Source organism: Ornithorhynchus anatinus, chromosome 4, assembly GCF_004115215.2.
Source record: "Ornithorhynchus anatinus isolate Pmale09 chromosome 4, mOrnAna1.pri.v4, whole genome shotgun sequence".
In the NCBI taxonomy this organism is placed as follows: domain Eukaryota; kingdom Metazoa; phylum Chordata; class Mammalia; order Monotremata; family Ornithorhynchidae; genus Ornithorhynchus; species Ornithorhynchus anatinus.
The window spans coordinates 92,296,759-92,313,340 of record NC_041731.1 but is presented as its reverse complement, the minus strand read 5'-3'; positions in this window follow the sequence as shown (position 1 = coordinate 92,313,340).

Below are 16,582 nucleotides of genomic sequence, written 5' to 3'. Positions count from 1 at the left end.
GACCTCTTTGCTTTTAGTGCCACTGGGTTTGATTTCCTAGACATATTGACTATTGTGATGAATGAACAGTGAAAGGTCAATGGATAATTTTCTGCCTCTCTTGCCTTTCAACAGATTGTTTAATGAAGAGGTATTTGAATGCACATATCGTACCAGAAAACGCTCACCAACCGTAGTAAAATGAATCTGTCCCTTAAGTTGGAGGAATTGTAGTGTTAGCAAACATAAGAGGAATAGTATTAAGTCCTTGGTCTTTGCATTGCTTGGGAAAGAATTAGATGCAGATGGGAGCTAGTCACGATCTTTGTCCTTCAAAGGGCCACTGATGAAAAACTATAAAGGGGGAAAGAGGGGAGACACATAAGGATTAATGAAACAGTAAAACACTAAACCTAAAAGAAAAACACAATTACACAAAATAAAAGCAATCAATGGTATCTATTGAGCATTTGCCATGCGCACAGCACCTTTCTAAGCACTTGGGAGGGTATAATACAGGAGGCTGAGTAGACATGTTCCCTGTGCACGGGTTTACAGTCTAGAGAGGGAATGTTCAGTTGGGGCTGGGAAGGGAGGAGAATTGCAGGTTCCTTGGGATTGAGTCGAAGGCACACTCTACAGCTGTATCCACCATTAGCCTTTACAAGGTTTTGAGGAGGCCTCATGCTGGGCTGGAAAGAAACCAAGAACGTGTGGCCCAGTGTACATAAGAGCGTGCTGGGATGTGGGGCCCTTGGTGGCACGAGCAAGAATGGTGGTTTCCAGTTGCTTTGCTCAGCTATGGTGGTAAGGACAGAGGAAGTTAGAGATGCCCCAGTAGGTGGAAAGGGTTTCCATGACACCCAAGGTTCAGACTGTCTGATCAGGGAGATCTCATCCCTGGGATAACAGGTACATCAGATTCACTTGAGAGACTCCAGACCCAGCTGAACCTGGGGCAGCTGGACCATAATTGACCACCCATGTCCAGGTAATAAAAGCCTCTGGATTGTAAAATTACTGTGGGCAGGCTTCTAATCCTGGGACTTCTCCACTTGTCTGCTGTGTAACCTCAGGCAAGTCATTTCACTTTTCTGCGCCTGTTACTTCATCTGTAAAATGAGGGTGAAGACCGTGAGCCCAGTGTGGGACAGGGACTGTGTCTACCCAATCTACTTGCATCTCCCCTCTAACCCCCCAGTGCTTAGTACAGTGCTTGGCAAGTAGTAAACGCTTAACAAATACCGCAATCATTGTTATTGTTATTATTTCTCTCCCAAGTTCCTCACACTGTAAGCTCTCAATAAATGTGATTTTGAGTGACTGACTGCTTGACAAAAACCTAAGATGTTGGGATTAGACTGTTAGCCCATTACTGGGCAGGGATTGCCTCTATATGTTGTCAAATTGTACATTCCAAGTGCTTAGTACAGTGCTCTGCACATAGTAAGTGCTCAATAAATGCTAATGAATGAATGAATGAACTCACAACTTGGTTTGGGTTATTCAGGGATGCTGGAGGCTACCTCCTTGCATCACAAGTCCAGGCCGAGGAGCAGTCACTATTCCTGGCCTGTTTCCCGTAAGGAGCCAGCAGTCACAGCCCTAAAAGCTCTTGTGTTAGAGAAGCATTCTGCTCACCCTGAGCCCAGTGTTTCCTTCATCCTTGCCTTAAAGTCCGTTTTTTTGTCTTTTACTGGGGAATGGTTATTAGATTTCTCAGGTGGGAATGAATCACCATATCTAATGTAACCTATCTTTGAATACAATTATACAAACAGAATACTGCCCAGAAAAAAATGAGGCACATAAATCTCTTCTGGGGGGGGAGAGGACCGGGGGGGAGGGGGGACTGTTTGCAGTTAGTCCTTTAAAAATGACCCTCCTCTGTTGCTTTCAGTGTTGGGAGCTTGAAGTTTAAGGAAGAAAGACATACAATGTGTGAGGCTAAACCCTTTATCTTAGCATAAAATGAAGGCATTAAAAAGCTTAAGAACTACTTTAACAAATATTGTAAATTACCAGATTAGATGCTTCTTCACTTCATCTCTTTCTTAGGGGTATGATTAAAATCGATGATGACCACAGAACCGGTTTCAAGGCACAATGATAATATTGCACACCGGGAAGGCACATAAAAATGACATAGTCTAACAATTTTTTGCTCTTAAGAAAACACCTGAGATTACTTTGAAGGGTGTGCTTCTCAGACCAATGACTCTGAAGTTACTAGCATTCCCTAAAGTAACCAAATCTATAAATCCTATGTAGTTTGCATTCTTAGTAGCACATATCCCATGTGGTGAGTAAGTCCAAGGAAGAAAGAAGTATCTAAGATGATTATATCGAAGATGATTACTGCTTTGTTTCCACAGGGTAAAGGGTTTCTTTCTGTAAGTAGTTCAGTGGTAATTGTTTGCAAATGTTCCTTTTTCTTCTAGCTTTGGGGCGACAAGTTATTGTATTTGTGTTTTTGTGTGTGTGTGAGATAAGTGCAAATGGTTATTATGCAGCAGGGCCTAGTGGAAAGAGAATAGGGAGTCAGAATACCTAAGTACCAATCCTGACTGTGGTGGTTATCTGCTGTATGGCCTCGGGCAAGTCACTTCACTTCTCTGTGCCTCCGTTACCTCATCTGCAAAATGGGAATTCAATGCCTGTTCTCCCACTTACTTCAATAGTATTTATTGAGCACTTACTATGTGCAGAGCACTGTACTAAGCGCTTGGGATGAACAAGTCGGCAACAGATAGAGACAGTCCCTGCCGTTTGACGGGCTTACGGTCTAATCGGGGGAGACGGACAGACAAGAACAATGGCAATAAATAGAGTCGAGGGGAAGAACATCTCGAAAAACAATGGCAACTAAATAGAATCAAGGCGATGTACAATTCATTAACAAAATAAATAGGGTAACGAAAATATATACAGTTGAGCGGACGAGTACAGTGCTGTGGGGATGGGAAGGGAGAGGTGGAGGAGCAGAGGGAAAAGGGGAAAAAGAGGGTTAAGCTGCAGAGAGGTAAAGAGGGGATGGCAGAGGGAGTAGAGGGAGAAGAGGAGCTCAGTCTGGGAACGCCTCTTGGAGGAGGTGAGTTTTAAGTAGGGTTTTGAAGAGGGAAAGAGAATCAGTTTGGCGGAGGTGAGGAGGGAGGGCGTTCCAGGACCGCGGGAGGACGTGACCCAGGGGTCGACGGCGGGATAGGCGAGACCGAGGGATGGTGAGGAGGTGGGCGGCAGAGGAGCGGAGCGTGCAGGGTGGGCGGTAGAAAGAGAGAAGGGAGGAGAGGTAGGAAGGGGCGAGGTGATGGAGAGCCTCGAAGCCTAGAGTGAGGAGTTTTTGTTTGGAGCGGAGGTTGATAGGCAACCACTGGAGTTGTTTAAGAAGGGGAGTGACATGTCCAGATCGTTTCTGCAGGAAGATGAGCCGGGCAGCGGAGTGAAGAATAGACTGGAGCGGGGCGAGAGAGGAGGAAGGGAGGTCAGAGAGAAGGCTGACACAGTAGTCTAGCCGGGATATAACGAGAGCCCGTAACAGTGTGACCCCTATGGGGGACCTGATTATCTTGGATCTATCCCAGTGCTTACTCCAGTGTCTGGCACATAGTAAGTGCTTAACAAAAAAGCACAGTTATTATTATTATCAAGATTTGTCTTTCTAGTTGCCCATGGACAAATCAAGTGAGGCCAGGGGGGCTGAAATATTTGTTCTTTTTGATCCTAATTTTAAAAAAAGCCCACACCTAAATAAAAACTAATAGACTTGGTTTACCTCCTTGGTTACTTTGGTCAGTGGGTGAACAAGAGGAAAAAATTCCGTATAGCTCATAAGCTCCTTGAGGGTAATAAATCCGTGATATTGGGAGAGTACAATATAACAGTTTGTAGACATACTCCCTTCCCACAAGGAGCTTACAGTCTAGAGGGGCAGACAGACATTCTAATAAATTGTGGATAAGTATAAAAGTGCTGTAGGACTTAGGCTTAGAGAAGCAGTATGGTCTAATGGATAGAGCATGGGTCTGGGAGTCAGAAGGAACATGAGTTCTAATCCCGGCTCCACCAATTGTCTGCTGTGTGAACTTGGGCAAATTGCTTAACTTATTTGTGCCTCAGTTACTTCATCTGTAAAATGGGGGTGAAGACTATGAGCCCCATGTGGGACATGGACTATGTCCAACCCCATTACCTTGTACAGGGCTTGACACACAGTAATCGCATAACAAAAACCATAATCATTATAATTATCTACTCTTGCACTTAGAACAGTCCATGGCACATAGTAAGCACTTAACAAATACCATAAAAAAATGCAGGGTACAAATCTAAGTGCAAGGATTTAAAACATAAGAAAACTTGGAAAAAAAGTGAAATGGGAAAATGACTTTAATCACTTTCTCAGAGATGATATCTCTAGGTCTTGGCTTCTATTTTTGAGAAAGCGTTCTGCCTCAGGTGCCTGTCAGAGGTGCCACGGGCCTGTGAAGAAGCAAAAGTAGAGGAATGAAGAATGGTAGGAAGGCTGCAGTGGCTCCAGTTCAGTTGTTAAGGAAAAGTAAGTCCCATTTGGGAGATACATGTGACTGATGTAGAGTTTAGAGTCAAAGGCATGAAAATTTCCATGGAGGCATATAGTATGGATTACTCACTCTTTCAGTCTGCTCATGAGCTTGCTCCCGCAAGAATGAGCAGGAAATTTGTTCAGTAGTACAGGGGATGGAAACAACTAGAGACAACATATTCAAGGTCCAGTATAACTTTGATTTCCCTATCCATCCCCTTCACCTGCACTTCCGATTCTATCCCTTCTCACCTTATCAAAACACTTGCCCCTTTCCTGACAGCTCTCTTCAACTTTTACTCTCTAATGCCTCCTTCCTCACCACCTTCAAAGATGCTCATGCATTCCCATCCTAAAAAAATCCTCCCGTGACGTCCATGACTCCCAGTAGTTATTGTCCCATTTGCCTCATTCCTTTCCTCTCAACACCTTGAGCCAGTTTTTTCAGCTGCTGCTTCCACTTCCTCTCCTCCTATTCTCTCACTGACTCCCTTTAATCTGGCTTCTGCTGTCTTTACTCCATGAAAACCACCACCTCAGAGGTCACCAATGATCTTCTCCTTGCCAAATCCAACAGCCACTACTCCATCTTAATCCTCCTCAACCTCTCACCCGCCTTTGACACTGTGGACCCCCCTCTTCTCCTACAAACACTAGCTAACTTTGGCTTCACTGACATAGTCATCTCCTGGTTCTCCTATCTTTCTGCCTTCTTATTCTCTTTTGCAGTCTCCTCCTCTGCCAACCACCCACTAACTATGGGAGTCCCTCAGGGTTTACTCGTGGGTCCCCATCTATTTGCCATCTACGCTTCTCCCTTGGAGAAGTCATTCACACCCGTGACTTCAACTACCTTCCCTAAATTGTTAATTTACTTTTTTATATTAATATCTGTCTCCCTTCCTCTAGAATGTAAGCTTGTTGTGGGCAGGGAATGTGTCTGCTTATTGTTGTATTATACTCTCTCAAATGGCTAGTACAGTGATCTGTTCACAGTCAGCGCTCAATAAATCTACATCTTCGCTGTAATCTTTCTCCTTCTCTGAAGTTTCATACCTTCTTCTCCTTTCAGGACATCTCTACTTGGATGTCCCATTGACACCTTAAGCTGAACATGTCTAAAACTGAACTCATCTTCTCACCCAAACTCTGTCTTCCCCTTGACTTTCCCGTCACTGTAGACAGCACCTCCATCCATCATTCTATTCATGTTTTCGCACTCCTTCTTCCCAAGAACTTCCAGTGGTTTCCCATCCATCTCTTTACTGAAAAGGAACTCCTTACCATTGAGTTTAAAAACTCCAATCACCTTATCCCCTCCTACTTCACCTCGCTGCTTTCCTTCTACAACCCAGCCCACTCACTTCGCTCTTCTGATGTAAACCTACTCACTGTAACTCCATCTCACCTATCTCACTGCCCTCCCCTCTGCTTGTCCTGCCTCTAGCTTGGAACTTCCTCCCCCTTTATATAAAAAGAGAAGAGTGGAGTCCCTAGTGTCAAAGACATAGGAGAGGTTGAGGGGGATTAGGATTTAATAATGGCTGTTGGATTTGGTAAGAAGAAGTGCTAGATACATGGTAAGTACTTGAGAAATACCACAATTATCATTATGTCTGTCTCCTCTCAATAGACTCTATGCTCCTTAAGATCCAAGGTTGTGTCTACAAACTGTACCATCCTCTCCCAAGCATTTGGTACAGTGCTCTGCACAAAGTAAGCACTCAAATACCACTGATTCATTCAACCATATTCCATTCATTCCATCATATTTATTGAATCCTTATTACTACTAATAATAGCAATAGTATGGCATTTTGTCATAATTATGGTATTGGTTCAACGCTTACTACGTGCCGAATCCTGTTCTAAGCGCTGGAATAGATACAAGGTAATCAGGTTGTCCCACGTGGGACTCACAGTCTTACCCCATTTTACAGATGAGGTAAATGAGGCACAAAAATGTTAAGTGACTTGCCTAAGGTCACAGAGCAGAGAAATGGCAGAGCCGGGATAAAAATCCACATCCTCTGACTCCCATGCCTGTGCTCTTGCCATTAGGCCATGCTGCTTCACTGATTGCTTGCTGTGTGCAAAACACTGTACTGAGCACTTGAAAAAGTACAATCTAACAACAAACAGACATATTTCTGTCCACAGTGAGCTCACAGTCTACAGGGGAAAACAGAAATTAATATCAATAAATAGGTAAATAAATAAATTACAGATATAAATGTATACATATTTGTGTGCTTTGGGGTTGGGAGGGAGGATGAATGAAGGAGCAAGTAAGAGCGGCACAGAAGGGAGTAGGAGAAGAGAGAAGGGTTTAGTCTGGGAAGGCTTCTTGGAGATGTGCCTTCAGTAGGGCTTTGAAGTGGGGAGAGCAATTATCTGTCTGATATGAGGGGGGAGGGAGTTCCAGGCCAGAGTCTTGCATTCAAATCTCAGCTGTTGACTGCCAGAAATGCAACTGATATGTCTGCAGCTCTTTCTTCATCTGAGCTGTGAGGAACCTCAAATCCTGCAGCTCCTTTCAAGTGTGTCATTATCCTCATTTGTTTTTGTGTTTTTGTTCATGTTTAAATTTGCTGCCAATCCCCCTGCCCCACCTTATGAAAAGAAGTGTGGTTTCGTGGAAAGAGCATGGGCTTGGGAGTCAGAGGTCATGGGTTCTAATTCCGCTCTGCCACTTGTCTGCTGTGTGACTTTGGGCAAGTCGCTTAACTTCTCTATGCCTCAGTTATCACATCTGTAAAATGGGGATTAAGACTGTAAGCTCCAAGTGGGACAACCTGATTGCCTGGTAACTACCCCCTCACTTAGAACAGTGTGGTTTGCTTTGACAAGTCACTTAATTTTTCCAGGCCTCAGTTCCCTCATCTGAAAAATGGGGATTCAATACCTGTTCCTCCTCCTACTTAGGTTGTGAGTCCCACGTGAAACCTGATTATCTGGTACCTGCCCATATAGCACAATTATTGTAATAATAACAATAATGATGATGGTATTTGTTAAACGTTTATTATGTGCCAAGCACTCTTCTGAGTGCTGGGGTAGATACAAGGTAATCAGGTTGTCCCGCGCGGGGCTCACAGTCTTCATCCCCATTTTACAAAAGAGGGAACTGAGGCACAGAGAAGGTCACACAGCAGATAGTGGCAGAGCTGGGATTAGAACCCATGACCTCTGACTCCCAAGCCCATGCTCCTTCCGATAAGCCATGCCACTTCCCTTAATTGAAGTTAATTATTAATACTTTCTAGGGAGAGTTCTGGGAGAGGTCATGATCTGGCTTGCCATGACAAAATCCAGCAAGCAAGCCTCCTTGCAGACACAGAGATTAGGTTAGTTCCAGGTGGCATTTTATACAGCATGGGGGTTAAAAGCTACAGTACCAACTGATTGTGACCTTGAATGGTACACTATCCTTCTAAATTAAGGTTTCTAGAAACCTGCTTATCTTAGGTGGGATAGGATAGGATCCAAGCAGTCGTTGGCTGAAAAATCAGTAATGTTTTTGATGAGAAGCTATATTCCCACTCTGCCAAGATAAACCTCAAAGATTTGAGGCATACTAGTTGCAGTTCTCGAGAAGCACTGACAGTCCCCGGATACATATCAATATTCAATATTCATAACTAAGAGTTTACTTCAGAGGAGGACTGGAATTAGTAGAGAATAGGAAAGACCCCCCGGAAAGTTTGAAACCCTTATTTCCTGGTGTAATTGCTCCCACAGATATTCTTATAGACCAAGGTGGTTTAAGGAACACTAATGATGTTTAGGCAAAGATAGAAGGTGAAGAGCAGAGAAGAACTGCAGTATAGAACACAATGGCCTCCACTTTAATTCTTCTGTTGCACCTGAATGCCTGGATTGTGCAGGAAAAGGCCTTTTGTCAGGCAATAATAGTAATAATGATAATAATAATAATTGTGGTATCTGTTAAGCACTTACTATGTGTCAGGCACTGTTCTAAGCGCTGGGATGGATACAAGCAAATCGTGTTGGACACAGTCCCAGTGCCACATGGGCTCACATTCTTATTATCCATTTTACAGAGGAGGTAACTGAGGCCCAGTGAACTGACCTGCCCAGGGTCACACTGCAGACAAGTGGCAGACGCAGGATTAGAACCCAGGTCCTTCTGACTCCCAGGCCTGTGCTCTATTCACTTGGCCATGCTGCTTTCCCCCTCCCTCACCCCTCAGCACTGTGTGCATTTGTATATATTATTTGTTACCCTATTTATTTTGTTAATGAGGTATACATCCCCTTGATTCTATTTATCTTGTGATGTTGTCTCATTTTTGTTTTGTTCTATTTTGCTTTGCTGTCTCTCTCCCCCGTTTAGACTGTGAGCCCATCATTGGGCAGGGATGGTCTCTATCTGTTGCCCCATTTTACATTCCAAGCACTTAGTATAGTGCTCTGCATATAGTAAGCGCTCAATAAATACTATTGAATGAATGAATGAATTTACTATTTCCTGTTCTTGTTAAGGAACAGGGAATTTCCTAAGCAGCCTAACCAAAGAGAAAATGAGAGGATAAAGAAGAAAAAAAGAAGGTCCTAATTGAGAATATCCAGTTGTCTAAATGTCTTTCTCTTCAGTATTATTACACTGCATCTTCAATGAATTCTGCACGGTGCTTGCCCTTGACTAATGCTAACTGCTTTCTTCATTATAATCTCGAATTCCATATTTTCCTTATTCTCCAAATCAAGATTCAAGTGTAATTACCATGAGAAAGTTAGATCTTTGGTCTTTCTTTTGAAGTCAACTCCTCACTATGAAAATTTAACAACCAAACCTCTTCTGGAAGCTCACCTATCATCATAAGTGTATTCAAAGTTGCCAGACATGAAACCATTAGTAGTGGAACTATATGTAATTAGAATACATCTGAGAGGCTGACACAGCAAGCATTCATCACCTTCACGAAACTGTTTTCTTTCATGACACCAGCTATTTCTAGAACAACATTCATCAAGACGGAGAGTTCTCCAGTACATCCGCTACCCCTCTCTAAAAGTGGCCTTAACTATGACCGTCCAATAGCTGAATATTTATTAAATCACCAGATAACCAGGAGCATGTGAGATTTGATATCACTTCACAAAGGGCTAACTTTTGTCTCAAAGTGGATCATACAAATTAAGAGAACTCTGTTCTGTATATTTCTTTTTTTATTCACTCAGCATACTTTAAGTGAAAGGCCTACGGAGACCAAATCCTGGCCTAACTCCCATTAATTATGAACAAAAGCACTGATAATCCACTTTTCAAAAATGCTTTCACGTTATACTTAGGTGTGGTGGACTTTCTGTTTAAAGATGACTTTCACACTGAGGACAAAGAAAGCCTTTCCTTGAAGTTGTGGCCATGACTAGTATTTGGATTCCTGGTGCTATTTTTTAAGCCACTTTCCTAGACTAACGGTACATCCAAAATGTGAGAGACAAGCTGTTTCTTTCCAGACTGATGCAGGTCCAGTTGGCTTGTACACTTCTCAGTCAGCAAGGTTGGTTGTTTAAAGAGGTACCTTCATGGTAGAATTTTTACTTCACTAGTGAAAAGAGCATGGGCTTGGAAGTCAGAGGTCATGGGTTCTAATCCCATCTCTGCCACTTGTCTGCTGTGTGACCTCAGGCAAGCCACTTAACTCCTCTGTGCCTCAGTTATCCCATCTGTAAAAGGGGGATAATGACTGTTAGCCCCCTGTGGGACCACCTGATTATCTTGTATCTACCCCAGCACTTAGAACAGTGCTTGGCACATAATAAGAACTTAACAAATACCATTATTATTATTATTATTATTATTACACTCACAATTTGTCATCCACTCTTCTCAACTATTTAGCCCAGTGAAGCTATATTGTATAATTTAAAGAATTAAGACATATGTGTTCCTTTCTGTCACTCCCAGAGACCCACGCTCCCACTGGACTCCAGCAGAATTCATAGATTTTGATTCTTCAGAATTTCAACGTAATCCCCCTGAGGTCGCAGAAAAAGCCACTGACCAAGTAATAATAATAATGATGTTGGTATTTGTTAAGTGCTTACTATGTGTAGAGCACTGTTCTAAGCGCTGGAGTAGATACAGGGTAATCAGATTGTCCCACGTGAGGCTCACAGTCTTAATCCCCATTTTACAGATGAGGGAACTGAGGCACAGAGAAGTTAAGTGACTTGCCCACAGTCACACAGCTAAGTGACAGAGCCGGCATTCGAACCCATAACCTCTGACTCCCAAGCCCGTGCTCTTTCCGCTGAGCCACGCTGCTTCTCCCATGTTACAGTAGTCCATGTTACAGAGGTTTCTGCCCATACTAAGGATGATGACCTTGCAGAAGAAGAGTTATTATCAGTGCCAGGCTGAGGGAAAGCCTTAAAGACAGAAAGCCTGAAGTACAGAGATTGTTATTTTCCTGAAGACTGACAGAGAGTCGGCCAGGGCTTGGAACTCCAGAGTTTCGATGAGAAGAAAATCAATGAGAATGAGAGAGATTTGGGGATTTTTTATTTGCTTTGAGTGATATGTCTCATCGTGAATCGATGTGTGTTCCAAGCAGTAATGTCTGATATCTATAGGGTGATTTCACCAGAGAGATTTAAAAAAGGTTTCACCAAAGAGGTTTAAAAGAACACAGTTTATCACGAACCCTGTAAATAATAATAAAAAATTTTAAATATTTATTATACTTCAGGATTCTTGCAGATACAGGAATAGATGTTCTGACTTTCTGGTTCTTGAGATGCAGTAGCTGGCCCACGAGCTATTTAAATTAGATGCTAGACCTTCAACATCACTAATTCAAATCCGTCTGCATTTGCATGCACCCCTCTGCTTCATGGCTCTGCTACTGTTCTTTGTTTTGTTCTGCTGTCAAGTGCTCAGCTACGGTGTCTTCTTCCACTGAAGTATTTCTGTATTACGTTTCTGAGTACAAAGCTGTTTGGTATGCTTAGGAACCAGCTTTAGGATTTAAAACTATTTTATATTCTACCGTGGTTAATTTTTCATTTATGTGGCACCTTGGTGAAGAGTAGTCAACACAGTTAACAATACATTGTGTAACAATAAATATTTTATCAGGTATACGGTCTGCACAATTTACAAGTTTCATTTTCTATGCCCATCTGTATAAAGCTAGAATTGTCAACATTTGGAAAATGCACATTTTTAATAATATGTTCTGAAATTGCTGTGAAACAAAAGACCTAAACTTTAATAGGTGTTTCAGGTATTAGTTGCAGTTAAACTCAGTAAACTTAGTAAAGCTATCTTATGGATAGGTTTAGTGTGGTTGTTTTTGTTGATTTGCTCTTATTTTGTTCTGGGTTTTGGTTTTTTGGTTTTTAAGCAAGGCACATTCCTGAGATTCCACAAATACCTAAAGACATTTTGGGGACAGTAGATGATTCATATATTTCTATATTCATATATAGGAAGTCTCAACTTGCAGTCTCCACCAATAAAATCCTGTCTGGGAGAACCCATTGGAGGAAGCAACCCCATACCTGTCTGTATATCATATAATTGATGAAATTTGATCGAAAGATCATCTTGGAAGCTATAATTCTAGATATTGCTCGTTATGGGCAGGGAAATTGTCCACTAATTCTGTCGTACTCTCTGAAGCACTTAATACAGTGCTCTGCACAGAGTAAGCACTCTATAAATACCATTTACACATAAGATCATTTTGCAGTTTATTTTTAGAAAATAAAAAAGTCCTGTTATCCTGATTTTTATTCCATTAGAGCTATTTTTTTTTTACTGAGAACCTGGCTGTGCCTTTGAATCTCTTCCTATAAAGCAGTTCTCGAGCAAAACCATATTATAAAGAAGGAAGATGTTGTTGACTCCCCTCCTCAATTCTCAGGAGGCTGGAAAGAGTCTACCCGATAAAATGTGTTGAGTTGGTTTCTGTATTCCTTTAAGGCTCACTAGACAGAAGCAGGTAGCAGAAAACGTGTGACGATGCAGACCTTTTGTAGACTGTTATCCCTGAGCACCAATGAGACTGCACTTGATCTGGGAAATGAAAGTACTGTCAGTGGGGTGCCCTTGATCCAGAAGAGACAACTGTCTCCTGCAGACTTATAGCTTCTATGCATGCCTTCCTATCCTCAGGAGAGGCTGTTGTCTTTGGAGAAAGGAGGAAATGAGACTGCCCTGCAAAGTGATTATTTTCTTCCAGCCAGGATGCGTTAAGGATTTTATAATAATATTACTCTGTGAATTTTTTGAGCATATTTAATTTGGTACAGTCTGGATGAATTTTGTATCCCTGCTGAATTGTTTTATTTAAAGCCTTAGTGAGAGCTTGCTGTGTACAGAGGGCTCCATGAAGCAATAGCATCTTTTGGGCTGCAAGCTTGCTATTTGGCGAATCCCTGGAAGATTGGCACCCATGAGGCCAGTGTAGCGGGCTAGCTCAATGCTTTTCCAAGTCCTTTAAATATCATTTTCACCTATACTGGTGAATAGGGGACGAGAAGGGGGAAGACAAGTAAGTTCAGCCTTTCTCTTGCTTCCCACCACGTTCCTGGCCTTTGCATCTCCCGTAACCTCCACCGTCGCCAACCCAGTAACCGTGTAACCCCTTCCCATGATGGTACCACTGCAGCCATTTTCTCCCCCGGCCAAGCAGAACCAAACAGGGGGAACAAGTCAGAGGAAATCTCGACTTGCAATCTCCACCCATAAAATCCTGCCTGGGAGAACCCATTGGAGGAAATAATCCCATATCTGGTATATCATATAATTGATGAAATTTGATCAAAAGGTCATATTGGAAGCTAAGATTTTTTGTGATGGATTAAGCATTAGCAAGCACTAACTTCTCCTATACCCATACAGAGCACTGTATTGAGTGCGAGGGAAAAGAGTGATTGATACCACATCCCCAGAAGCAGATTAAGGTACCATTCTCCATTGCTGCTAAAATAATGGCCCAGAACTCATTTCCTCTGTTTTACTTTGACTTGTCTAGAGCTCTCAGTAACTTGTGAAGGATGGTCTTTTGGTTCCTGACCTGTCTTCTGCTTGTTCTTGTTCTAACTGGACCCTTACTGAAGGTAGAGCTATTTTTGATCTGGCTCTTAAAAGTCCCCAATCTCCTTTCAAGAAGACCTCAGGCATAGACAATCAACATGACCTCATTCTCTTGACCTAGATTCACGTTCTGAAATTAGATTTCACTGTCAGTTCATTTAACAGAGAAAACAGGAGTAACAGGAATTTAGATGAAGCACAAAGACAGTTCTGAGCAATGAGCAGCGGTGGTGTAAAGCAGCAAAATTTGACTACGGTGTTTACATTACCAAGGAGAAAACTATGATGGTGAAAAATGTTCTCCCCTGCCCTGTAAGTAGATTTTTGTCTTTCATCTTTAATATGAACATAATGACTGAATTAAAGTTTGAACTATAGATAAGCAACTCACTGGCAGAACTAACATTCTGAATGTTTACTTTGTAGAGAGCACTGTACTATGCGTTTGAGAACTTGATGATGGTGGATTCACCCCTCAAGAATGAATAGCAAGACTTGGTCCTGAGGTTCAAGGTAATCTTTCACCACCTGGAATATTTCTTAATGGAGTCTTAATGATGTGCTTCCAGATCTGTAGGCTCAAATGGCAACATATTGAAGGATTTAGTGGCTCTCAAATCACCTATGCCAGCCTCTCAACTGTTTCCCTACAATACACCTCCTCTTTCTTAGTTTCATGCTCCTAAAGAGATAGAAATTCTCTGAGTTTCTTACAGGAGAAAAGTCTCCGCTCTCATTGATCTCACTGTCAGGAAGCTTTCATGACATATCGCCCTATCTCCCTACTACCCTTCCTTTCCAAAATCCTAGAACGAGTCGTCTACAATCGCTGCTTAGAATTCCTTAACTCCCATTCTCTCCCGGACTCCCTCCAATCTGGCTTCCGTCCCCTCCACTCTACCGAGACTGCTCTCTCTAAGGTCACCCGTGACCTCCTTCTTGCCAAATCCAATGGCTCCTACTCCATTCTGATCCTCCTCGACCTCTCTGCTGCCTTTGACACTGTCGACCATCCCCTCCTCCTCCATACCTTATCTCACCTTGGCTTCACGGACTCTGTCCTCTCCTGGTTCTCCTCTTACCTCTCTGGCCGGTCATTCTCGGTCTCCTACGCTGGAGCCTCCTCCCCCTCCCATCCTTTAACTGTTGGAGTTCCTCAAGGGTTAGTTCTAGGCCCTCTTCTGTTCTCCATTTACACTCACTCCCTCGGTGAACTCATTCACTCTCACGGCTTTGACTACCATCTCTATGCAGATGACACGCAGATCTACATCTCCGTCCCTGTCCTCTCCCTCGCATCTCCTCCTGCCTCCGGGACGTCTCCACCTGGATGTCGGCCCGCCACATAAAACTCAACATGAGCAAGACTGAGCTCATCATTCTTCCCTCCCAAACCCGGTCCTCTCCCAGACTTCCCTATCACCGTGGATGGCACGACCATCCTTCCCGTCTCTCGGGCCCGCGATCTCGGTGTCATCCTTGACTCGTCTCTCTCGTTCACCCCACACATGCTATCCGTTACCGAGACCTGCTGGTTTCACCTTTACAATATTGCCAAGGTCCGCCCTTTCCTCTCCACCCAAATGGCTACCTTACTGCTACGGGCTCTCGTTATATCCCGGCTAGACTACTGTGTCAGCCTTCTCTCTGATCTCCCTTCCTCCTCTCTCGCCCCGCTCCAGTCTATTCTTCACTCCGCTGCCCGGCTCATCTTCCTGCAGAAACGATCTGGGCATGTCACTCCCCTTCTTAAACAACTCCAGTGGTTGCCTATCAACCTCCACTCCAAACAAAAACTCCTCACTCTAGGCTTCGAGGCTCTACATCACCTTGCCCCTTCCTACCTCTCCTCCCTTCTCTCTTTCTACCACCCACCCCGCACGCTCCGCTCCTCCGCCGCCCACCTCCTCACCGTCCCTCGGTCTCGCCCGTCCTGCCATCGACCCCCGGGCTACGTCCTCCCGCGGTCCCGGAACGCCCTCCCTCCTCACCTCCGCCAAACTGATTCTCTTTCCCTCTTCAAAACCCTACTTAAAACTCACCCCCTCCAAGAGGCCTTCCCAGACTGAGCTCCTCTTCTCCCTCTACTCCCTCTACCACCCCCCCTTCACCTCTCCGCAGCTTAACCCTTTTTTCCCCCCATTTCCCTCTGCTCCTCCCCCTCCCCCTCCCCATCCCCTCAGCACTGTACTCGTCCGCTCAACTGTATATATTTTCATTACCCTATTTATTTTGTTAATGAAATGTACATCGCCTCGATTCTATTTAGTTGCCATTGTTTTTACGAGATGTTCTTCCCCTCGACTCTATTTATTGCCATCGTTCTTGTCTGTCCGTCTCCCCCGATTAGACTGTGAGCCCGTCAAAGGGCAGGGACTGTCTCTATCTGTTGCCGACTTGTTCATCCCAAGTGCTTAGTACAGTGCTCTGCACATAGTAAGCACTCAATAAATACTATTGAATGAATGAATGAATGAATTTAGCTTGGTTTTCTCTTTTCTTATTTATATCTCATTACTCACAGTCAAGCCCCCCATAGCATGTTAAATAATTCCTCTTCTTCTTTAATATTTACACCCTTCATATATATGTAGACATAACTATCCTTAGACTTTGCTTCACTGGTCCATACATATTTAATTTGAATAATAATGATGGTATTTATTAAGCGCTTGCTATGTGCCAAGCACTGTTCTAAGCACTGGAAGTTCCTTCAGTCACTTCATCATTCTAGTAGTGTTTCTTTGAATTGCCTCACAGGTGTCCATTGCTTTATGATAACAAGATACCTAGAACAGAATCTAGTTCTGGCTCACTTCCCCCCTTCAAAGCCCTACTGAAAGCTCACCTCTTCCAGGAGCCCTTCTCAGACTGAGCTTCCCTTTTCCTCTGCTCCTCCTTCCCCGCTCTACCCCCCACCCACCCCACGGCACTTGTGTATATATGTACTATTTATTATTCTATTTATT